This window comes from Oncorhynchus keta, chromosome 13 (genome assembly GCF_023373465.1).
Source record: "Oncorhynchus keta strain PuntledgeMale-10-30-2019 chromosome 13, Oket_V2, whole genome shotgun sequence".
Lineage (NCBI taxonomy): Eukaryota > Metazoa > Chordata > Actinopteri > Salmoniformes > Salmonidae > Oncorhynchus > Oncorhynchus keta.
Genome location: NC_068433.1, coordinates 50,072,449 through 50,097,968, shown reverse-complemented (window position 1 = coordinate 50,097,968; position 25,520 = coordinate 50,072,449). Strand labels below are relative to the sequence as shown.

The 25,520-nt window shown below is 43.6% G+C and overlaps 1 protein-coding gene across 3 annotated transcripts in view; it reads right to left on the bottom strand.

Moving 5' to 3' along the window:
• The window catches only part of LOC118370758 (muscarinic acetylcholine receptor M2), a 90,857-nt gene extending 72,625 nt beyond the window's left edge, over nucleotides 1–18,232 (bottom strand). The window contains exons 1-3 of one of the 3 annotated variants that reach the window (XR_008062982.1): nucleotides 18,007–18,232; nucleotides 14,221–14,370; nucleotides 13,052–13,268 (exon numbers count right to left, since the gene is read on the bottom strand). The gene's annotated coding sequence lies outside the window, so the exon portion shown is untranslated. Of the gene's footprint in view, nucleotides 1–13,051; nucleotides 13,269–14,220; nucleotides 14,371–18,006 lie in introns of those variants that run through there. The other 2 variants (XM_035755870.2, XM_035755871.2) reach the window with 2 other exon arrangements.
• Between the last annotated feature and the right edge of the window lie 7,288 nt (nucleotides 18,233–25,520).

The window sequence follows — 25,520 nt, the reverse complement described above, 5'->3', positions numbered from 1 at the left end:
AAGCTGTTCGTCAATCAGCCTCTGCTGGTGTCTGACAATAGGCTACATCTCTGCAATGCAGAGCTCTCACTGCTCTCTATTCCACATCTCTGTATGTTTGTTAAAATGATGGATATCTTTGTGTTTACTTGAATTGTTATTCTCAGACTGCCTTCCCTAGATATTGATCAACCTCAAATGCTCTCAGCAACCTTTCATCCGTCACAGATGAGTTGCTTGCAGTTGTCTAAGAAAGTGGTGCATGCTATTTTACAGGAACATGCCGTACACATGTGTTTTTGTGTTTTTCTCCATGGGTGAATATGTCTGCAGCAGCTTGTTTATTCCGACGTACCGGCTCAGACACCGGGGGCTGGAGTTGACCGTGTTCAGACAACACATCTTCTCGGCTGCTCCCTGTATGAATATCAATGCGACTGAATCAACGAGATTGATTAGAGGGGTCTGTTGTTTAACCCCAGGGCCGAGCGCTCCAGTTATTAGTTTGTTTACTTAGCTATTAGCATTGCTTTCTGCTTTTCTCTCCCACTCAGTATGTCCCAGTATATATTCCTGCTTTGTGTTAACTGCGCTCATTAAGGAGAACGAGGAGAATGAGGAGGCGGAAGGCCTTTCCCGTCACGACGCCAGCGAGGTGATTTCGAGAATGACAGAGAATGACAATGCAAACATTATAGTAGTTGACCCTGGCGCAGGTAGAGCCCGCGGCTGGCACTTGTTGTCCTAGACCTTGTTACTCATAGAGTTGTCATACCTGTGACTAATACAGGTTCAGATGAAGCTGGCCAAGTGAGCAGTCCCTACACGGATACCATGAATTGTGGTATTCCATGTTTTCCTGACTGACTACATCAACTCTTTTTTTGTGTTATTAATTTAGCATGCGGGAGGAAGATTATGTTGAAACAGCTGTTGATCTTGCGTTGTGCTGTTTGGAAAATGCATTGTGTTCTATTTTGGACTTCTAATATTCTTGATATGATTTTCGAGGTTCTTCTCTCATCAACTGAACAACAACGAATTTGGCTCTGTACTTGGAGATGACTGGCAATCATCAAGCATGACATCCATACAGAAACTAGCGTAATGGAGTGAAGGATTCATTTATGCTAATATTGGAAGACATTGACAAGAGGGGTGATTGCTTATTAAATCTTTCTCTGGAACTAGCGTATATAATTGTACACAGTCATGAAACCTCCACTCAACCAGTCTTCTATTGCAACTTTTCAATCAAACGCTTCCCTCTTGTACATTTCTCATGTAATCTGTTTATGAGGCAATTTCAGATTTGTGCGTAAACAGCCCAACAATTAGCTCAATGTGAGATGAATATCAACGAGATTCTGTTGCCACCCCCCTCGCTGCTGTCTGACTACAAAAACAGCCAGTTGGAGAATGGACCCCCCATGTTAATGGCTAAAGGAAGCAGGCAGTGAATACTACGGGCTAGTAAACCGGCCTGATAATGACATTCAGAGGTCAGGGGATTTGTTTTTTCCCCCCACATATTATCTAAAACCTGATAAGCAGGTCTGTTCACTCTGTGCTCTCGGACAAAACCATGCAGCCTCTGCATATTTATTCAACCTCATCCCATCCCCCTAGAAATCCCTGCTATTGAAAAGTGGGCTTTTACAGTGTTCATCATCCTTTGGAGGAAAGCAGTCTATTCTGCTGAGCTCTGACTTTACACTGGGATAAAAAGATTTCTGCCTAAAGTTCAGGGGAGAGCCTGAATGGTGCGAGGGTTAGCCAGCCACAGGAGGGCTGATAAGAAGTGAATCAATATTAAATCCGTGTCATAAAGGTTAGCTCACACATTATGGCCAACTACTTTCTTTCACCATCCAGCACAGTGAGATTTGATTGATTTGATTTGATCAGGTTAATCTTGATGGCAATGCTGGACCTTCCTTTCAAACCTACCAGTATTAAATCTATGTAAATCAGACCTAAACATCTGAAGGCTGTGAGAAATAGGAACGGTGCGTGTGGAGCACTGTATGAACTCATCATCAGGCAGTAGAGTGAATCAACGGTGGCACTCCCAGAGGTTTAGTAGCTGATGGGAAAAGAACAGAGGAGGGGTTTTCTCTGAGATAATAGAATTACATTCACGACTAGAAAGAATTCCGGCGAGGAGTCCTTTTAAAATTAAATTTCCCTCTGCAAGAGGAATAACGGGGGATACTCCTGGAAAAGCAGGCGAGGATATCTGGGTGAAACAAAGGTTACAGGATGGAGAGGACGTCTTCTCTCTCAACTCTGATGTAATACTATCTGAGGTCAGAGGTTACTACAGTGACAGAGATTTAGGCTATTCTGTTCCCTTTGAAGTTTACACGATGCAATTCTCATAGCTTTCCTGAGAACTCCTGGCAGGAACATATAGGGATATACAGCTTTTTTGTGTGAATGAATGCATTGTTTACGCTGTCGATTTGTACTCTGTGAGAACTTGTACAGTTTGTATATTTGACGTTGCAATTGCTGCAATACCGATGGCATCTCAATGGCTCTTTCAGATATTGCTATTTTGCGTTGTTTGGTTCTGTATCCATCGAGAATTGGTTTGTGTTTAATGGATACAACGCTTGTTTTAAAATTGACTTTTTGTTTTCAAATTTCCTGCCATAGTAAACGCAAATGCTGTTGTGTACGAGAGAAAAGATGGGAATAAATACCGAACCTAGTAAATCCCATCCCAAACATTAGTGACACTCCCACGGGCCCAGACCAGGATATTGTGTTGTCATCTACAGTCAACAATGCACGGGGATGGATTATCAGAAAACAAAAGGAACAAGTATGTTTAGTATTCAGAAGGTCTGGTCACAATCTGCCAATGGCAAAAACAAGTCCTCTCCTCACCTCGGCCCTATCTTCAGGCCCTTCAGATAAATATCCCAACATATTCCTTCAGCATTTATTATTTCACTGTTTTCCACTGTAATGTTGATCTTGCCCGTGCAGAATAGCCCTCTGCTGTCATGTCCATGTGGGAGAATTGAATTCTTCGGTGAGTGGTGAAGAGGACGTTACGCTCCTGCACGGCACTGATAACTTTCTGCATTTGACCACGTATTGTGTCGAGCCGAGTGGCTCCTGAAAGCAAAAGTACTGTAAGTTGCTTCTTCCCGAAAGGACGCTAAATAGATTCACACTCTTACATCCGTTAAAGTTTAGAGTTGAAATGTGGACAAATGTTTTGAAAACGAAATAGAGGAGATTGAATTAGGGCAGACATGAAATATGAATGCGACTTGATCTTTACATTTTCATATTTTGTTGCCATATTTTGGTACTCTTCAAGGAAATAAAAACAATTTCACACACGCTTTCCGTACAATTTAAAAAAAAATTCATAATGAAATCGTAATGAATAATGCATTACCTATCCATTGTGATCAAGTTTGGAAGGCGTGTTTCGAATAGTCAGTAGTTTATTTCTTTATTTCTTTATTTCTGATGGCTTCCTAACTAATTAGTCAAGCCTCGACATGAAAACCTGTCAACTGGATGGTACCCAGGTCTGCTGCTTCTACAAATGACAAGAGAGAAAGTTCTGGAAATGGTCCATTGACATCCAGGTGATTTTTTGCCTCTGTCTCGCTATTTATTTCCATCTCTCACTTTCTTAGCTGGCAGTCCTATCTACAAAGTCATATTTTTCTCCAAATGCCACTTTCAGGGCAAAAATATTAGCTTAATAACCATGAACTCTGTAATCTGAGTAGATCTACATGTAGGTGTACGTGGGGTTTTGACCCCAAAAGTGTGAAATACCACTATTGGGACTGGCCAAAACAGGCAGCTTAGACACCATTTCCATGCAGCAAGTCACCCCTCCCAAACTCTCTCCATTCCGCAGCCATTTTCAAGAGCGATTTCGGAGTATAATAGCACTCACAAATCATCCGCTGGGCAGTGGAGTCTGGGAAATTGATGTCCCTTCATTTCAAAACAATGGAGGTGCCTTATGAGGGGGCTCATGATGTCATAACTTCAGGGGCTGACAGACTGGGCAGGGAGAGGGAACGTGGCCCGTGGACAGGCGCAGGGCCAATGGAACCCTAGGCAGGTACGACTCAATCAATCCCTGCACTGGGGAGACGCGGGGCTGTGGTCCAAGTAGCCAGAGACATGTTCAATCACATCTCCTCACAGTGAACAAATTGACAGCCTTTACTCTGGGTATCATCCCCTCCTTATCCCCCCAGTCTGCCAGCCTCTCTTTCTCTCCTTCCCAATCTTACATGCACAGAAACAGGTAATTCAAAGGATAATCTAAGACCATGTACCTCATCATTCTGGCAGACACCACCTGCACAATGCCTCATTGGGTCAACCGGGCAAAGCATTGAGATCAAAAGTATTCAAAGTTTTTCAAAGTTGCATGATAAACTGAAGACAAAAAGAGAGAGAGAGCGAGATGTGTTGTCGCAGAAGTTCGGTTTTTATACGTCTCTCAGTCCACCAATATACAGTCAGGCAGGCTAATATCAGTGTGGATTAAAGAGCTGCTGGGGGTTGTGTGAGAGACATTGAGTAATAAATAATTCATGCAGGCCAGTGGAGGAAGACGATAAATCTCCAGTTTTTGAGTCCTGCATGCAATTTAGAGGGCCGGGCACCGTTGGAACGGACGTTCCCCTGATTTAAACCCACAGATGAGACGAATAAAACCATCATTTCTAAGGGGAAATTCAAATCATCAACCCTATCCATCAAACCCCTTCTGTGTTCTTTTGATTAATGTTGCTCCCCTGTGGGTTTATATGAGAGCAAGGGTTACCACACCTTCCGAAGAAAATATTAAAAAGACACTTACATACTGGATTACTCTCAACCAAGGGTGAATTGGAAGTGGATTGACTTGGCTGGGTTCCTGGCTACACACCTGGTCTCATACATAAATATGGAACGCAACTTGCGTTTTTGAACGAGTCGCCCCACGGTAGTAGAACCTTTTCACACCGGAGGCACTGTGTCCTGCCTCACCAAATCCAACCATCACTTCAAAGAGACAGGACAACGGTGATCTTTGCATGACGGATGGGGCTTTCCTGGCTCTAAGCACTGGGGAATGAGTCGCTATGCGTATCTGGGTCTCGCACACCATGGCATTCCAACAGTCACAAATAACACAGACACTAGAACGTCACCCAATCAGGATGGAACCAGCCCCCACCCCCGTTCAATGTAAAATGGATGCCTGGTCTGGTTTGTGGAGATCATAGCAAGGCTGGCAGGTTACGCATCCGGGGGAATGTGAGGAGACGGTGTGTGGAGTGATGACATGTGATTTTCCCTGTGCTGTCACCGAGGCTGTGGCATGGATGGCTGCTTTACAGACTCTGAGCCGGGGACTGATGGCAGAACGTGAAGAAAACAGACGGGGGGGATCTCTGTCTGCTTACGTTCGTCAGCGAGGGTCACTGTCACGACGAATCCTCTGATGTAAATGAGGCTAACCGCACCGTCTGGAGACACACACACACACACCTCTCTTTCTCAGAACAGAGCACATCTCCAGGGCTGTCAGACAGGGTTGTGAGGTTAAGGGAGGTTGGCACAGCAGAGCAGGAGCAGAGCAGGCTGACTGTCAATGCTGTTGACAGCAAGACGGACGGACCAATACTTGAGGGAGCAACAGGCCCACTTTCCCTGTTTTATTAACACACTGTCCTGTCAGGGATGGATGTCTCCCAAATGCATCCTAACCCTCCTTCATTATCCTTCATGACCTGCTATCATTCACCTTAATTTCTTAAGACATCAGTATACACTCACACACATCCTATCATAAACACCCTGCGACCCCCCCCCACCCACTCACCCCTCCTCTAAACCCAAACAGTACACTTTCCCCCATTCAGGCCTCCGGATCCATACATGAGAAGTTATTGGGCTAGGCCAGCTGGAGGTAGCACAGTCATTTCTCACCACTCTGTGCCTCGGAGGAGAGTCGGTGATCCCAGTCAACATTAACATCAGCTTTCTGGAGCAGGGCCTCCATTAAGAACCAGCTGCATGGGAAAAGCCCATCACTGCGCTAAGGCGAGAAGCAGAGCTAGAGAGAACACACGAGGGGAGGGAGGGAGATGGAGACAGACAGGAAATATTAGGCGACTGTGGGGAGAGGAGAGGGAGAATAATGAACTGAAACAGAGGAGGAAGGAGGTCAGGTTGCGATGGAAAGGAGAACAACTGAACCAATAAATCACAAGTTAATAGATCACTGGAAAGACGTCCCCTAGGGATCTCTTTCCAGAGCCACGAAATTACACAGCTTAATTCTCAATTAACTCAGTATAAGAATCCGGGTCCTTCTGGATTAATTCCAAGGTATGTGATGCCTGATGTGATGGCAGACATAATGATTCTATCCAGCCTATTTCAAATATTTTTGCTTACAGGTTGATACACTGGGAGACAGGAGGCCATATTGGTTTGGATCTATGGAGACGTATTCCAAATGAATCAGGTATAAATCAACTAGGAAGGCTGAATAAGTGGTACTACTCTGGAGACCTTTCCATCCTAGCCAATAAGTGGTTGATCCTCCAAGTCTAAACCACTGTCATCCTGTTCACACAGATTAAAATGTTAGTCATTGTTTACATGTTTTTTTTTCTCATTCATGTCACCTAGACTTAATGCTCTCTCCTGACATTATCGCTGCTAGGGAGTTTAAGCGCAGTTCATCATTCCACTGCCCAAAACTGTGAAAGCTGTCACGCCTCCAGACTTCAGTCAATAGGCAAGACCATGGTGAGTCACCACTGGCTCGCAGAAATGTTCTCTCACCATGCACATAATAATGAGAAGGATCTGAGTGACCTTAAAGGCAAAATGAGGCAGTTTGGTCGACAGCACCACTCAGCCAACACCAGCCAATTCAGAACCAATGTCTGTGGATTAAAGATGATATCTACATTGAATGCACATATGTTTAGTCTGATGGAATAAAGCAGAGCAGATTTCTCATTCAACTTTTTTCGGCATGTATTCATCTCTATACAAGCCTATTGTTATATATCCAAAGACATTCTGTTATTTACAGAAGAAAGTAGTTACTTTTTGGCAACCAATCCCTCCCTTTTCCCTGTAGTTCTGTTTAACTGCAACAAAGACAGCATTGCAGCCTGCTGTTTATACTCACAACAGGACGTGCTTGTTGAAACGAGCTGCGGGCTTTTCTCTAATGAAAGCCAGGGGTATTTAAGGATGGGGACTGACTGGTAAAAAAAAAAGAAAGGATTTTGTCTGTACCTACCGCCACCTCAGGACGTAGGCCAATACGTCACAGACACACTCATCACACGGCATCTGGTCTGATATATCTATGGCCAGGTTGCCACCATCCTGACTGATGAGATAGACCAGTAAGACAATACCCAAATACCTTCCACCTCCACGTTCACGGAACACGGTGAAGCAGAGAGAATAGTGTCTCCTGCATTCTAACAGCTCCCAATGATCTCTTGTCTCTGAGTCGAAGCCCCTCTGATTTAGTCCTTGGAATTATTAATTTTTTTTATCGCTCGCTTGCCTGTTCATTGTTCTCTACTCGTCTTTGTTCCAGCTGGTCTGACAAGCACAGAGTTTTTCTCTGGTTGTGCTTCTTGTTCTTTTTCTTTAGCGCCCTGCCTCCTTTCTTGGATGGTTCCCGGAGAGGTCTGTCAGAGGGTGTGAATTCAGAGAATCGATCCCCCGAGTGTGTTTGTGTTACACGGACACACTGTATTCTCTGGGCCCCCTCGGCAACCCTGTCTCTGTCAACTCAAAGTAACAGCATATCAGACGGGGCCGTTCAGTTTGACACGGCCAGCTGACTCAACGGGGAGTCTAAAGATAATAACGGACATAATAAATCCTTTCATAAACCCACAGAACTCGCATATAAATACCACATGGAATCATCGGGGGGACGGCCGTGCACAGTTCCTAAAACGCACACAAATGGCTGAAATACACTCTTTCTCCATGGCATTTATTCCAAATGTCAATTCAGCCACCTGGAAAGGGTTTTGTCCATAATGGTTTCTTCATGAATGTCGGGTCGAGTCATGGATCTGTGTGCAGCAGGTCTATAGGCCAAATGGCTGGTTGTTTCTCTCACTGACAGCCTGAGGTTGAGAAAGTTAGCTAGATATCTAGGTATTGGATGATCCGGACATGTTGTGCTTCTGGCTTATGGAAATGTCTCTGAAATATCATATGTCTGGAGTCGTCCTGGTCTTGTTTTGATAGTGGAAGTATGTCATGACCCTGTTTCCTCTTTGTCCCAGTCACTCTTCCTCCTTGGGATATATCTACATCCTCCAGTGATTTCCCTCCACTGTCCCCCCGGGCACAGCTAGACACACCTCTTTGCTCTTTCTGAGAAATAACAAGGAAATAACAGACATCTACGAAATGCCATCCAAGACTAACAAGACAGCGGTATTTACAACCGCTATCTGGCCTTTGTCTTGCGTTTACGTATAGTTAGACAGAATGGACAGCCGCAGTAAATCTAACCAGCTGAGCACATAAAAGAACTGGGCTTTACTACACAACATAGTAGAAAAAGAAACAAAAGGTGAGATGAGTTATACCTGAAGCTACAGTATAAACAGGTCTGCACTTACAAATGCACAAGAATTAACTGAGGCACTGCTGAATCTGTAACCTCAAATGATCATTGCCTGCATTAGTATCGCTCGGTTTTAACACGTGTTCAACATGATCCTCCACCATGGTGGTTAGAGCGTTGGGCCAGTAACCGAAAGGTTGCTGGATTGAATCCCAGAGAAGAAAAAAAATGAGGAAAGACACATTTCAATTGAATGCATTCAGTTGTACAACTGACTAGGTATCCCCCTTTCCCTTTCCCTTTCTGCTCCTTAAATTAGCCAGCGTCTTGGACAGGAGCATTTTTCTCTGCTAGGATTCCGTCATTATCTTCAGTTCAGAGCCTGTGTTTAGCTGGTGAGAGCTTGTGGGCCTGTACAAAATGGAGCTTTTGTGTGAAGCAGTAGTCTCTCCACTACTCTAATTGAAGTTTAATTTTCGCAGATTGCCTTTTTTTCTCCACTGACACTGGTATGGGAGAAGCACAATTGCTTTGTAAAATTGCATAGGCAATTTACAGACTTGCTTCTTTGGCACATTCTGCAGTTCTGAACATTCACCAAAAAAAGTACAGTATTTATGTTGCAAGAGGCTCGCAAAAGGACTAAACGGAAAAATGGATTGATGCTGTAATTTCGTGCCAATTCCTTTCAATGGTACGTTTTGGCAGTATCTACTGAACAGAGAATGAAATAAAGCGTTCTAGGGCATTTAGGGTTCCTTAATGGTCGGAGGACAGGACCAGGGCAAAGGTGACATAGAACAACAGAGGTTTACAATAAGGATTTGTAATTAAGATGTTAAGGCCTTTTAAGAGTACAATTGAATTTAAAGTGTGAGAATGACCTTTAAAACCATGTTAGTCCTTTACATAGGGGCTCAAAACACTTAGTTCTTGAAAGTGAATGGCTGAGGATGGGAAAACAACAGATCCACTAGGGCAGGGGAAATGCAGAATTAATTCAAGAAATACACATGATTAACCTATCACCTTGGTAGACATGTCAACCTTTGGGGGGAGCCCAGTATCCAGGAGAAAGAGGGCATCATTATAAGGTACATTCTTTGAAAAAAGGTTTCCAAAAGGGTTCTTCAGCTGTCCCGATTGGAGAACCCTTTTTGGTTCCAGGTAGAACCCTTTCTGGTTCCAGGCAGAACTCTTTTGGGTTTCATGTAGAGCCCTCTGTGGAAAAGGTTTTACATGGAACCCAAAACGGTTCTACCTGGAACAAAAAAGGGTTCTTCAAAGGGTTCTCCTATGGGGACAGCCGAAGAACTGTTTTAGGTTCTAGATAGCACCTTTTTTCCAAAGTGTGTAGATGAGAAAAAGGAAATAGAGATGATGACAGTGATCCAGGGAATGGTGAATGAAGAGAAAAGGATGGGCATAGGAGTTTGTGTGTGTGTGTGTGCGTATGTGTGCCAGTGTGCTGTGTGACCATGAGTTTATGTGCGTGTGTATCTGTACGGCTTCCTGGAGTGTGAATGTCAAATGTTTGAGATGCTATCTTTCTTTCTGACATAACACAAACCCATTCAGACAGTCTCACTGGTCCTGTTAGTGGCTGTGAATGATTAAAGACCCAGTCCTGTCAGACTCTGCCTGAAAGAGCTCAAACTCACCAGGACTGTAGGGAGACATTTTTTCAGCCTCGTATCATCGTCCCTCTTCCTGTCTAATTGCTCGTTAGTGTTCATGACCCGAAAGGGGAGAAATTGACACAAGGCTCTCTCACAAACATTCACACAGTCAGCAGCAGCAACAGCAGTAGCACTGTAGTGGGAAACATCCCTCCAGAGTCCAGTATATTCTGTCTGGGCAGAGTTGGTAACAATAACAGCCAGATGAGCCAGGCTGGCTGTATCATTCTCTACCTACTGAGTCTAGAATGGGGATTGGGAAAACAAATCACCCCTTAACACTTTCCTCTCTTGGACTCATTCTCTGTGTCCCTCACCATCAAATGCAACTCCAATAGCCAACCTGGGAGGTCAGAGGGCAGGGAGGGAAAACCATCTCTCCATGTCTTCTGTCTTCTTCCAATCCCACATCATGGAGGAATTAGATCTGGCTGCAAAATTACAATGTCACTGCTCTGCCATGGTTCCAACGGGAGCGGGGACTGCTGAATGTTTTATGGAGCCAATAATAATGGAGCTAGAAGAGCAGGGCCGGATTTATCCGGTGCCGAGGCTTAGTGCAATTAAGCACCGGGAATGGCAGCCGGAATTATTACTGGATGAGTGGCAGGACTTAGGAACACCTGAGGCTTCCTCAGCTGTGTCTGAGAACCGAAAACAGGCAGAGAAATATCTTGTGATATCGATGGTACTACTACTTAGTAGTACTACTATTACTTTATTATTCATTTATTTATTGCATTTTACCCCTTTTTCTCCCCAATTTCGTGGTATCCAATTGTTTAGTAGCTACTATCTTGTCTCATCACTACAACTCCCGTACGGGCTCGGGAGGGACGAAGGTTGAAAGTCATGCGTCCTCCGAAACACAACCCAACCAAGCCGCACTGCTTCTTAACACAGCGCGCATCCAACCCGGAAGCCAGCCGCACCAATGTGTCGGAGGAAACACCGTGCACCTGGCAACCTTGGTTAGCGCGCACTGCGCCCGGCCCACCACAGGAGTCGCTGGTGCGAGATGAGACAAGGACATCCCTATCGGCCAAGCCCTTCCTAACCCGGACGACGCTAGGCCAATTGTGCATCGCCCCACGGACCTCCCGGTCACGGCCGGATACGACAGAGCCTGGGCGTGAACCCAGAGTCTCTGATGACACAGTGCACTGCAGTACAGCGCCCTTAACCACTGCGCCACCTGGGAGCCCCGTACTACTATTACTAAGCAGTCTTGGTTCTCTGTTATGATACAACAAAGGATTCGGCACTGTTTACAGACAGCAGTGGGGAAGCTCATTCTTCCATCTCTTAAGCTGTGTCCCAACAATAGCTGATAGGCTAGCTGCTAGCCCAAGGGTAATGCAGTGAACCCTCTTGATTAGAATGGAACAGTGTCACGGTGCACCTCAAAGACACTGCAACCTTTTAGATGCCTAGGCTAATTCAGAGGGAGGAGACCAGGAAAGAGAGAGAGATGCAGCATGGATGATTCATTACAATGATATCAACAGATCTTCAATTTTCTCCGGCCATGATTAAAGCATGTTGACGTTTATTGGGATGAATCCTGTCCTGGAGAGTTACGTTTAAAATCCGATTGTATGACTTTGTGGCTGTGCCAGCTAGTGACTACCCTGCAGAGCTTCCTCCAGTACATAAGCTTTTACATAAGTCATCCCAATAAATGCCAACCTGCATGATTTAATGTATTCAGGTCTCCCCCTGTGGGACACTAAACAGATCACCTAGAACCAATTTTGAAGAGTAATGGCTTCTGATGTATTCTATCAAACTTTTACACTACAATCATCTCTGGGTTCATCTGAGGTAGTGTAATTCACCACCATATAGACTAGAGAGCCCTGAAATACTAAACGGCAAGCTTGGGTTTTACAACCAATTACCGGGTCACTACATCTCTTCAGCATTTTTTATGAAATATGCTGACACAATGCATAGAAGAAGAAGATAAACACACGACATACCGCTTAGTTCAACAACCTCCAATAGTCTTTGTAGGAAATGCAATGACACTATTTTATTTGATCCATACTTCACAGTGCTAGACAAAGATCTGGAGGAGCATCACTCAGTGCTGTGGAGTTCCTCCGGTACACCCCATATAAGTTCTGACTCCTTCAACGTCAGATAAATAACCCATCATCTGCTCCAGGTGTAATGACTGCTGTTATGACAGCACAATTCAGCTGGATTTTACATGGCTGGTTTGATTGTCCGAATTTTTCGATGTTCCTTGAGCTGAATCGCAGGCTTGCGAGAACCCTATTGTTACAGGATATAGGCTACAGAGTTGTATCAGGAAATCATGCAACGTGCAACGTAAGTACTTATTTGGAGCGGAGATGGGCATGCTGTATCTCAACACATCTCCGTGTTCTGAGTGGTGGTGACTAGCATGGTCAATGTAGCTGCTCAAGAAACCGTCTAGAGAGGACTTGCTAAACATCCTTACCACTCCATTGTGCTCAACACATTAGAGTGGAAGGTTTGCACATGCTCTTATTCCATTCCCCCATTTTAGCCTAATTACATCCACTTCCTTAACAAGCCTCCATCGCTGGTGCCTCAGCTTATCCATACAAAGCTAAAATAAAATTTTAATTGCATACGAATAAAATTAAAAAGTGTGATTTGACACCAGCAGCTCAGCGTAGATGTGGCAGCCTACTGTGGTTGAAAGCGTGATAATCAGGCATTCCTTTTAACTGGTGCCATCTCTCAGCTCCACTGATGTGCACCGCACCACTGCTCGATCACCACCGCACCACTGCTCGATCACCACCGCACCACTGCTCGATCACCACCGCTCGATCACCACCGCACCACTGCTCGATCACCACCGCACCACTGCTCGATCACCACCGCACCACTGCTCGATCACCACCGCACCACTGCTCGATCACCACCGCTCGATCACCACCGCACCACTGCTCGATCACCACCGCACCACTGCTCGATCACCACCGCTGGGTTACTGCTCTAAAGGCCTATGTCCGTTGAATCAAACACATAATCGACTAAATGTCAACTTTTAAAAATACACCTTTGCTCCTCGCTGCTATATCAAATGCACCCCTGGTGCCAGCCTCTCGAACTTTCCATTAGAGCCTGGGTTCATTTAAAAGTGAGCATACATGATGCGCACATGGTGGGAATGTATAGGCAAAGCTAGGAGCGCATTATGTGTTAAGTGTTAACTTTGCAATTGTATTCAACAAGTGAGTAATTATCATGCCTGTTCTGCTCCCACCCTCAGCGGGGAAACATCTTGTTTTCAGGGATACAGTATTTTCAACCTAGCTTCCTTTCCTCCTGAAAACCGGATGTGGGTAGCCCGCTCAGGTGTTTAGTTTACGCCTGCTACCTTAAGTTACTTTGCTCCTAAACAGCTGCTCTTTCAAGTGAGGCAGGGAACCTGTGTGACTTCCAGAGCCATTCAAGTGGCCCCTCTCAAGCAGTCACTTGCTGCTCTCCTAACAGACCACAACTCTATCTCTCAAGCAGTCACTTGCTGCTCTCCTAACAGACCACAACTCTATCTCTCAAGCAGACACTTGCTGCTCTCCTAACAGACCACAACTCTATCTCTCAAGCAGACACTTGCTGCTCTCCTAACAGACCACAACTCTATCTCTCAAGCAGACACTTGCTGCTCTCCTAACAGACCACAACTCTATCTCTCAAGCAGACACTTGCTGCTCTCCTGACAGACCACAACTCTATCTCTCAAGCAGACACTTGCTGCTCTCCTAACAGACCACAACTCTATCTCTCAAGCAGACACTTGCTGCTCTCGTGACAGACCACAACTCTATAGATGGCTTATATGCAAAACATGAAAGCCATTTAGAAAAGTGTAAGTAACTAATATGTTCTGGAGCAGCAACAACTTAAAAATCACAATTGGTCATTCATCTTAATTACAATTGTCCACCATACCTGTTAGTGGCATTGGCTCACTGCATGTCATGAAGGGGTGAGGAACTCCAGCTGAGCTACTGTACAGTAAACCTCCACTTCCACTGTCAAACAGTCTCCATTGTGTTCAGCCCAGGAAGAAGTCTCCGGATGGGGTCAGCTTGGGGTGCCCTTATAGAGAAAACACACAAATAGCATCTCACTAAATGGTAACTGTCTTTGCCAAATCAATATAGCCTGTCAATTTGTCCCACCTTTAGTGGGATGACACTGAACAAACTCCACATCTATCCCATGGTTGGTGTAGATACATTGGAGAATGAGTGTAAAACAAAAAGGAACACTGATAAAAAACGATCCTATAGGTAAAAATGAATAAATCCATAGCTTCTCCCTACACACAAACTCAAATCCCATTCTTCCTCTTTACTCACATTGTTAGTAAGCCAGCATGTCAACCACAGCAGCCAATATGCAACATAACATATTCACACTGATACAAATCTCCAAGTCTATAGAATATAGGTTATGAGCCCTATACAGCGTCTTACCCTAAGGGTTAGTATATACCTATACAGAACAGTATGGGATAATCATGGTCATAAACCACAACGGCACAAAATGCTGCTTACTCTTTAATGGTTGCGTCTCTAATGTGATATCGATAATATATTGACAGTAATGTATTGACTGTGTCCTCGATGTGTAAACAGTAAATATTTACTGAAGAAGTACATGCAAATGCTACCATAAGTGGTAAAAAAAACCGGATCCTTTCCAAAACAACCTCGCTCGGTACAGCTTGAATAAAGTATTATAACCAGTACGGAAATAGCTAGAGTATTTACCTGTGGATAAATCGAAAACGCATTGTATGGATTTCACTGACAGCTTAAAGAATTGTGCACATTTTTTCACACAAATTGCTAGGACTGTGCTGCGTGACCCCTTGGCCATGCAGCTTAATTCATCTTAAACGGGCAAACATTATACAAGTGTACTGCTGCTCACCCCACCTACGGTGGAAGAGGGAGTCAGGAAAAATCAGTCGAGTAAGCTTTTCAGCAATTATATAAGGGCCTTCGTATATTTTCAGAAATGTGATGTTTGTGACAGGGAATATGAGGTAGAAAATACCCTCTCAAAGCTCGCTCACATAATAATGTAGGATACAAATAATCTGATGCAATGGTGTGTGTCTGATCTGCACCATAGCTGATGGCAAGCACGTAATATGGAAAAACGAAATACACCAAATGTATTCCGGGTCTGTACTGTACATGGCAGTGCTGTACAAAAAAACAATCGTATTTTCCTCTGGAAATGAAACTAGGTTACCCGTGCATGTTATTTTGCGAAGATAGCGCAAAGGCAATACCAATAACCATTCTGTTAAAGGCTCTTAATTGTGAGCACCAGAATGCACCCTACCAGCCAAGCTGTACCAGTACCAAATACACTTTGCAAGAACCAAACCACTACCAACAATTATTCAGTATTCAATTGGTCTAGTGTTGAGTCTGCCCAGTCTTTATCTCACAAAACCAATTAATTTCAACAATGAATTCAGGGTCACATTGTTCATAATAATTACCAGTGCACTTACGCACGTAAAAGAGAGAGTGCAGAGTCCGCGCCTTTTTGTTAGAAATGATGACCACGTTTTTCAACCTGCACCTGGACCTCAAATGCATCAAGTGCACTAATTAATCAAACACACCAGACACATTAGCAAGAGGTACATTTGCATCCTTCTTCAAAGCATTCGCCCCCTCTGCAATCTGTTAAATGGCCAACGTCATTTAGACTTGGGAGACCAATCAGTAATGCAAGCACAGATTCTTAATCAATAAAATAATTCATGTTTTTTTTCTCATCGCCTTCATCAACTCGATCAAAAAGTCATTTTTACAGTTTACAGATGGGACAGTCGAGACAGTGTGTCTTTATCCCGGTCTGATAAATGCATATCCTTATCCTTATGTGAATCTATGGGGGTATTTATGAATAGCCAGGCACATTTGTTCTCCCGGATTGTGACCAGAGTTTTATTGGAGATCACAGAGACCCATACATCACATGGGGATGGTAATCGATGCCAATCACATTTTTCTTTTCCAACCTCAAAAGGCTTGACACGACTGTGACGTTATCGTGAGGAATTGCACCAGCTTCCAGCGACCTCAAAACACAAAACCAGTGGCTCATTCCAAAACTTGATTTTAACGCAATTTCTGAAACACGTCATGCAACCTACATAATGAGGCAAGCCCTCTTATTTGATCTGTTAAGAAATCTGGAATCGCTCACAATCTTGTTAATGCTGTCCGTTATACAATCATACAATCTGCTAATCTGTGTCAACATGCACCAGCCATATCCAAACTCATCCTTCGGGGTTTGCTCGCGCAGTGCCAAACGCGCTTTTACGCGCACATTCAGTGAGACGTGCAGCTTCATCACAGTCGAACATACCCTGTTGTTTGGCACTAAATCGAAACCCTTCTCTCACCACCACTGCAAAACAACCACGAGTAAACTCATTGCGCGTTGGGTCAAATAATTGAAGTTCCTCTCCTTAACATATTCGAGCACTCCATTTATTGTTATGATGGTGGGGGGCATAAATTAATGGAGGCTGACGACGAAATCGACAAAAAAAACATTCCCTGTCTTCCTTTGGGGGGTAGGGGACACAACAATAGCATTCAGTCCCCATTGGATGGTCAGAGTCGTATTTGCACGAGGTATGAAGGTCTCCAAATCAAGGACATCGAGTCCAAATCATGCGTCAACTTCCGGATGCTTCATACTTCACAGCAAAATGACTACGATTATTCAAAACTTTGATTTTAAATATTTTAAACATTAACATATACAAAACACAAATCAACGGCATATTTAAATGGTATACCCTCTTTGTGTCGCACAATAGAATAACAGCTTAACGCAATACAGTTATAGTAGCCCATAGCCCAAGCGGAAAAGTCGATTCTGTTGAAATTGGCCAACTCTCACGAAATGCTTGCTGTTACGCTGGAGAAGTGCCTGGCACGGGGATGCGCAATGCCATTCCTATAGAGAAAGGAACCGCTCCATGGATGGATCGGCAACAGACATGCAAATGGTGGAAAATGTAATATTCCCTTTATGATCATTGTAATTATTAAGACAACTAATTAAAGATTATTATCGTAACATTGTATACCACCCTTGTATATATCGTTTCATTTGTGTTGGATGCAGAAACAATCCACTGAAAAGAAGATTTGGATCATATGAGAATTTAATACTTTTTACTTTTCCAAAATAAAAGAGAATCATTCCAATATTGACGACAACAACAGGCGATAGAAAACAATCTCCATAGCACTATGATAATTTATTTATTTGCTAAGCTGAATTTCATTGCGCAATGTGACAATTCCATTCCGCATCATGGCATGGCACAATATACAGATACCCACGTCTAAAGCGCAAACCATCTCCACTCCCATGTCACTGATAAACACGTTTATTACATCCCCCGATAGGAAATATGACTCCTATGCGATATTTTCTATTGCATAGCATCGGTTTATTCAGTATAATGTAGTGAATGCCCAAGAAAGACATTCATATACCATAGGTCAAGTCGAAACTTGCTTGTTGCGCACAAAGTTCTGTCAGTATCCTGCCACGTCTGATGTTGTTACATTATACACTTATCCCAAGTAAATTGATATCCCCCTATCGTGCGCAATTCTCTTCATTCTCTAACCAAACATTCTTAAGATTTGCATGACCTATGTTGGTGAGTTTAATTACCTGCTCTCAGGCTTTTCTGCTACTCGTGCAGCGGGTTACCTTCATCCGGTGCTCTCTGGAAGTCAGTTGGTTCGCTTCATCACACGGCTGCACGTCTGAGGACATGCTTGTAGAGTAAAGCTGGGGAGGCAAAGCTGGCTTCTTGGCTGGAGAAAGTGGCGAGGGACGAGAGCGTGTATGTGAGAGACAGAGAGAGAGAGAGAGAGAGAGAGAGAGAGAGAGAGAGAGAGAGAGAGAGAGAGAGAGAGAGAGAGAGAGAGAGAGAGAGAGAGAGAGAGAGAGAGAGAGAGAGAGAGAGAGAGAGAGAGAGAGAGAGAGAGAGAGAGAGAGAGAGAGAGAGAGAGAGAGAGAGAGAGAGAGAGAGAGAGAGAGAGAGAGAGAGAGAGAGAGAGAGAGAGCGGGAGAGTTAGAGGGGGGCGGTGCACAGTGCAGAATTTCTTAGAATATTTGTTGCGGGTGAAATCCCCTGCGTACCTGTCTTGCTTTTTGACGAACAAAACCAACGGTGATGTTATACACTGATTGTATGCAGAGTTGCAAACTGCGTGATAATTATATTGTATACTATACAAATGATATATGTCCTATCATGGTTGCATTGGTTGTGCTCTGAATGTGCCTAACCTTGATTTGCATTACTTGTGAAATGTCGTTTTGGGCAGCCAAGGCCGTTTGTTTGAGCGGATTGCGTTGATGCCTTTCAGAACCATGGAGAGCGCACACGACGCCTGAGCAAGAAAACCTGGGGAGAAAGTCAATAAGAAGGTAAAGCTGCTGGTTGATCGTCTTCAAAACAGACCTCTGCAGAGGAGGAGTAAAAGGAGTTTAGCCATTTGACCGTACGTGCTGAACTGCACAGCACTCTCAGTGATATGAGATTTGTTTAGCCGCGGGTTAAAACGACCTATCCCAGAACAATGCCTCCTCATGCTGAATGAGCGCAGCATTGACTGCGCACAGAGGCGTCAAGATCAAAGGGAGCACATGGGCGTCCTCACTTGTGTCCTGTTTCATTTTTGATTTGTTGTTATTGTTTCTTTGTAATACTACTAGACACCTAGCAATTTTGATGGCTTACAGCTTAGCTGGCATGCCTGCTGGCAAGGTTGGCAGACTTTAGAAAAGCAAGCGTTTACTAAATGTACTGAATAAGATTCACATTCCTTTCAATCTTTTACCCAGATTTTAGCAGAGATGCAGAGAAGCACATTTCGTTTGTTTAAAAAAAGAACCACCAGTCAGGAGGATACAGACAGCTTAGATATGCTTAGATATGCAGAAAAAATACATATATTTTTTACATTTAATAAAGCATAATGATTATGGTTCTAGATTGCAGGAAAATCTGTTTTTCAGTTTGAAACATACACAATTCTCCAACCACCACCCAACCACCCTCATGTAAAGTGCATTCAGATTGTATTCAGACCCCTTGAATTGTTGCACATTTTGTTATGTTACAGTCTTATTCTAAAAGGTCTTAAATGTTTTTTTCCCCTCATGAATCTACACACAATACCCCATAATGACAAAGCAAAAACAGGTTTTTAGAAGTATCCAGACCCTTTACTTAGTACTTTGTTGAAGCACCTTTGGCAGCGATTACAGCCTCGAGTCTTCTTGGGTATGACGCTACAAGCTTAGCACACCTTTATTTGGGGAGTTTCTCCCATTCTTCTCTACAGATCCTTTCAAGTCCTGACAGCTTGGATGGGGAACATTGCTGCACAGATATTTTATGTCTCTCCAGAGATGTTAGATCGGGTTAAAGTCCAGGCTCTGGCTGGGCCACTCAAAGACATTCAGAGACTTGTACCGAAGCCACTCCTGTATTGTCTTGGCTGTGTTCTTAGGGTCATTGTCCTGTTGGATGGTGAACCTTCGTCCCAGTCTGAGGTCCTGAGGGCTCTTAAGCAGGTTTTCATCAAGGATCTCTCTGTACTTTACTCCGTTCATCTTTGCCTCGATCCTGACTAGTCTCCCAGTCCCTGCCGCTGAAGAACATATCCACAGCATGATGCTGCCACCACTATGCTTCACCGTAGGGATAGTGCCAGGTTTCCTCCAGATGTGACGCTTGGCATTCAGGCAAAATAGTTCAATCTTGGTTTCATCAGACCAGAGAATCTTGTTTCTCATGGTCTGTGAGTCTTTAGGTGCCTTTTGGAAATTCCAAGCAGGCTGTCATGTGCCTTTTACTGAGGAGTGGCTTCTGTCTGGCCACTCTACCATTAAGGCCTGATTGGTGGAGTGCTGCAGAGATGGTTGTCTTCTGGAAGGTTCTCCCATCTCCACAGAGGAACTCTAGAGCTCTGTAAGAGTGACCATTTGGTTCTTGGTCACCTTCTTGACCAAGCCCCTTTTGGTACCCTTCCCCAGATCTTTGCCTCGACACAATCCTGTCTCGGAGCTCTGCAGACAATTCCTTCGACTTCATTGCTTTGTTTTTGCTCTGACATGCACTGTCAACTGTGGGACCTTATATCGACAGGTATACTGTATGCTTTTCCAAATCATGTCCAATCAATTGAATTTACCACAGGTGGACTCCAATCACGTTGTAGAAACATCTCAAGGATGATCAATGGAAGCAAGATGCACCTGAGCTCAATTTCAAGCCTCATAGCAAAGGGTAGTTCTGTTTTTCATTTGTAATACATTTTCAAACATTTCTAAAAACCTCTTTTCGCCTTGTCATTATGGGGTATTGTGTGTAGATTGATGAGGGAAAAAAAGATTGAATCAATTTTAGAATAAGGTTATAATGTAGAAAACAAAATGTGGAAAAATGAAAGGGGTCTGAATAATTTCCAAGGCACTGTACTTTGTGCCCCCTCAGATTTTTGGGGTGCATAAGACCCTGACTGCTCATGCACCCATCTCCCCCACAGGGCAGGCAAGATAATGGCTACCGAGCAGCATCCGGCCTTTGTTCACATGTAATGCCCATCGCAAGGACGCATACTTGACATTATTATCTCCCTATCCCACCATGTCAACCTGTAAATTCTTATTGGCTGTTGTTCCAGTACAAGGCATGGTTCAAATGATTGTTTGTCTTGGCCTCATACTGTACATGTAGCCTACAGGCCTCTTGAGATATACATCTCTTGTTGTTCCAATTCATTGTGAAGCTGATGGGATCTTTTTATAATGAGACAATGATCTAAGCAACTGGAAATAATTATTTTCGAAGATTAGCTCTTGTATAACAGGGATGTTATCATTCGCAAGCTCTCAGTGTGTTTGTCTGTTTGTTTCCCACATTATATTGTTCATTATTATTCCCATTCACTTCCTTTCTCATGGCTTGGCATTGGTTTTTCTGGGGATCATTCCAAAGCAAACAGTGTAGTTGAAACATTTGGGCTCAGAATGTTCTACTGACATCTACTGGGGAAGTCTCTCTGAATCCTGCTGTGTGTTCTCCTCCCAACACACAACACCTCTATATCAGCTGTGTTAAATAAATGATAGAGAACATTGTATATGAGTATACCAAATCACAACACTATGGAGACATTTTAATGCAAGCGACATACAATGTAGACATTGACTGTCTTATAGTCCTGTAAAAGATTCACAGACAGACAGGGAATTTGAAAAGCAGCCCAGTGGCTGCTGGTGGCAGGGAAGTCAGACGCAGGAGAGCAGAACTAGGTAATAGCCGGAGCAGTTTAGTTCCAAAACCAAAGGCATCAAGAAATGAACAACTTGGGTACAAAACCCGACGCGCACCAGTCAACATGTGCACAAGCACTTACAACAAACAATACCACACAAAGACATGGCGGGAACAGAATGTTAAATACACAACACGTAATGAGGGAATGAAAAGCAGGTGTGTGGGAAAACAAGACAAAACAAATGGAAAATGAAAAATGGATCGTCGATGGCTAGAAGATCGGTGACGTCGACCGCCGAACACCATCCAAACAAGGAGAGGAACCGACTTCGGTAGAAGTCGTGACACCCAGTGTCATAAACAGACCCATCTGCCCCAAAACTGCCTCTTTTCATCTCTCCTTTCTCTTCAACTTGACAAAGCCATTACTCCAAGAAAAGCAATTTTCAGTTTTTAAGCCATTATTGTTAGACTATTGCTAGTTGCCAAATTGGGAAAGGGGTTAGAAGACACTGTATGGATAGAAGCAGTTCTAACTGTAGCTTTCAATTAAGACAGTGGACTGTAATGGTGTTTTGGATTTTGCAAAATATACTCCTGCATTAAATAAGAATGGTGTCTTACCATGTAGCAAAGTAGCGGTTGTTAAATTGGCTAGCGGTAAGTGGATGGAATGCCTGCATATAATCTACTTTACATAATGTGAAGTAGGGGGGGGGGGGTGAGGAAAAGAAACATGAACAGGATAAAGCCATGGAGTTCCGTTGTTTTCTCGAGATGTGAAGTGACAAGTTTATATTTTCATCATAAGTGCAACTGTCAGCATTAAGCATCTCCCAACACTGTAATTAGGAAGACAAACAAAAAGCTGGTGTTAATGCTCTTGTTAATGGGAGATGTGTTATTAATCAAGTCTGACAAGAACCAGGAAACATAGGACAACAGTCTGATGCATAATGTGCACGCACACGCACACGCACACGCACACGCACACACACACAGATTAAAAGAGGAGAGGATGATCAAGAGCAGCATATTGAAGTGGCACACTAGAGACAGCTAAAGGTTGGCCTCAATTAGAGGGCAGATGGAGAGAGTATCTTCTGTTAATGGACTGTCTTTCATCAAATTCAGATGTGTTAAAGACCCACACGTGAACCAAAATATTCATTAAGGGGCTATTCTTCCACTATGTATGTATTCAGAGCCATACGTTCTCAAGCACGGTGTTACGAAATACAGAAGAACTTTCTTCCTTCAGTCCAGTCCAGTGTAATAATCCAGTAATGCTCTTCTCTCTCATGAGCAGGCCTTGGGGAGGTGGAGTATAGTGGGGAGTCCCAATGGAACCCTAGAGCCCTGTCTGCAGCCGTGTCATGATTGACATCAAGATATCAACATGGCCCTCTTCAAATACTCGTGTTTAAGTGCTCCCCTGGTTGACACAGTGTGTTGTAGTTACTGGACACTCATTAATCCTGGAGCTCAGAGGATCTTAATTTGACCTATATTGTGATAGCAAAATAATCCTGCAGCAACAGGATTGTAACTTTTAGTCTATAATGTTGCTTGATTGGTGGTTAGGCTATTAGCTGGCCAAAAGTAGGATACATGAAAAGTACAATACTGTTAATATAACCGTGTGTTAGTGTGGGTTTTCAGCGAATTTATTTAAATCAGGAAGCTCATCTGCATTGGGTTGCAGGAAAAGTGAGTCCCGAATTCCTTTGGGGAAGGATAGTAACATATGTTTTCCATTTTCCCTGCTCCAGTATCAATACATATCCTGCAGTGGATGCAGCCATTCGACCCAGCCTGGTGCCAAAACACCTATTTCTAAAGCAGGTGTGATAACCATACACACACCGTGGACTATCGGGGGCAGGGGTGAAGAGCACTACACTATTGTTGGGCAGTGCATCCTAGAGAGTACACATGATATTATGGTACTATCATATCTTTTTACATGAACCTGTAACATCAGCAATACATTGTAACGTACATATCCCCTCAGTGAGCCCCTGACCCAGAATCCTCAGGGTATGGTGTTATAACAGATAAATGAGCATGGAGTAGTTTGTCTTATTCAGGCCTGACAAGTCAATGACAAATTGAGCTGCTCTGAATCCACCTGGGACCATGGCGACGAGAGGGGTGAAGGGAGAAAGAGGGAGAGGGAGAGAGAGTGAAACGCTACATCTCACAAAATATGCACAAATCAATAAAGAGGCAGGTGGAAGACATTTAGATGGAAGTCAGGGACAAGCAGCTGACGCAATTTGTTCCGTTACTCATTGGTTTTACCCACCAGTGAAAAGGAAGGACATTTGTTTTGGTTTATAACCAAATGAAACATGTAATATAACATAGTTAAGTGCAAAATATCACAAAAAGCGAAGGGGATGAGATGATTCACTCAATTCCATTGGTTATACAGCTCTTGCTGCTTGAAGCATGACCAATCACAAGTCTCCCGCCAGCTAATAAGCACTCTGCTGAACAGAGCTTGTTGACACATGGGGCCTGACTATCAAGCAATTACAACACATATTAGCATGAACGTATTGCTGTTGCAACATGGACGAACATTGCTTTCTTCAGAAATAAGGTGCAATGTTCTTTAGTTCCCCCATTCCCTAATGGTCTCACTCAGATTTCTGACTGGTGGGTGACAGTAATGAGTGTATGTAATGTTTTGTAAGCATCAGCCCATAATAGGTGTGTTTTGGTGTCAGTCAGGGGACCTGGTAGCCACTCTTTGCACTATGTTTGGCCCCATTTACATGCTCTCAGCTTCAGTTCTATGACATGCCTATAGTGTCTTTTATTATGTGTTTACAGTAAATAATACAGTAAATACTCATCATACAGCTGTCATCCTACTGTATATGTTTTAGACAACACGGTCTGGTTAAGTAGCTGTGTTCGACAGTATGTTCCAAACCTCGGCATCTCTATCTTCATGGCTCCTTTTGATGTCTTGTTGGCCATTTTGTAGAGGTGTCCGTCCATCTTCCATATTTCCAGTTTCCACCTTAAAGTCTTGATTGATTTGATGTCAATCAGTGAATCCCTCCTGTCGCATAGTGAGGAGACGAGCGGCAGACAGGGCTGACATCAAGCTTAGAGTTCATTATCTTCCTTTCACCATCTCTGTTTCAGTCTTCATTGTCCCTAAATGAGCTTATTAGCAATTCTTTAGATTGGTTTATAGTGTCTTAATTGAGAGTAATTAATTGAAGTGATAGCGATGGTAGGTTGGACAAAGCACTGAAATCTGCCCAAATAGATGAACCATGAATCTGTCGCTAACGTTGACTGCTCAGGAACGAAGACCTCAAATCGTTATTCTGTCGTATGAGACTGCTAGAGGACAGGAAGATCCACACATCTGGAACATATCACTGTTTGCCAAAGCTGATGTATCGATTATTAAATAGAACGTTTTCGCAATAGAGACCAATGGGTGTCATCACAAACAGTCTTGCAGTCAGAGACGAATAGAAGAATAGACAACCATCAACCTGTTTGTTGTCACTGTTCACCTCATATGACTGTCATATGAATGTGTGTTCAAACCCAAGTGCACGCCTGCTGTACCTCTAATTTTTCTGTTCACTTTCTGTTCACAAACAAATGGAAGGAGATCCATATCTGTATTGGCTACTTTGGTTCATAAGGCTATATTGGGATCGGATTGGTCTGTCGTATTCAATATAGTCAAGTTGTTTGAACAATGACACTTAGCAGTGCAGCGCACTCTGTCTGTGACTATTTACAGAAGAGGAGTTTGAGCCTGTATCGTGGTGTTACTGTTGAGGACATTTAGTCTGAGCCTGGTAAATACACCAAATGTGTATGATCTGGAAACTCTTAGAGGTGACTTACA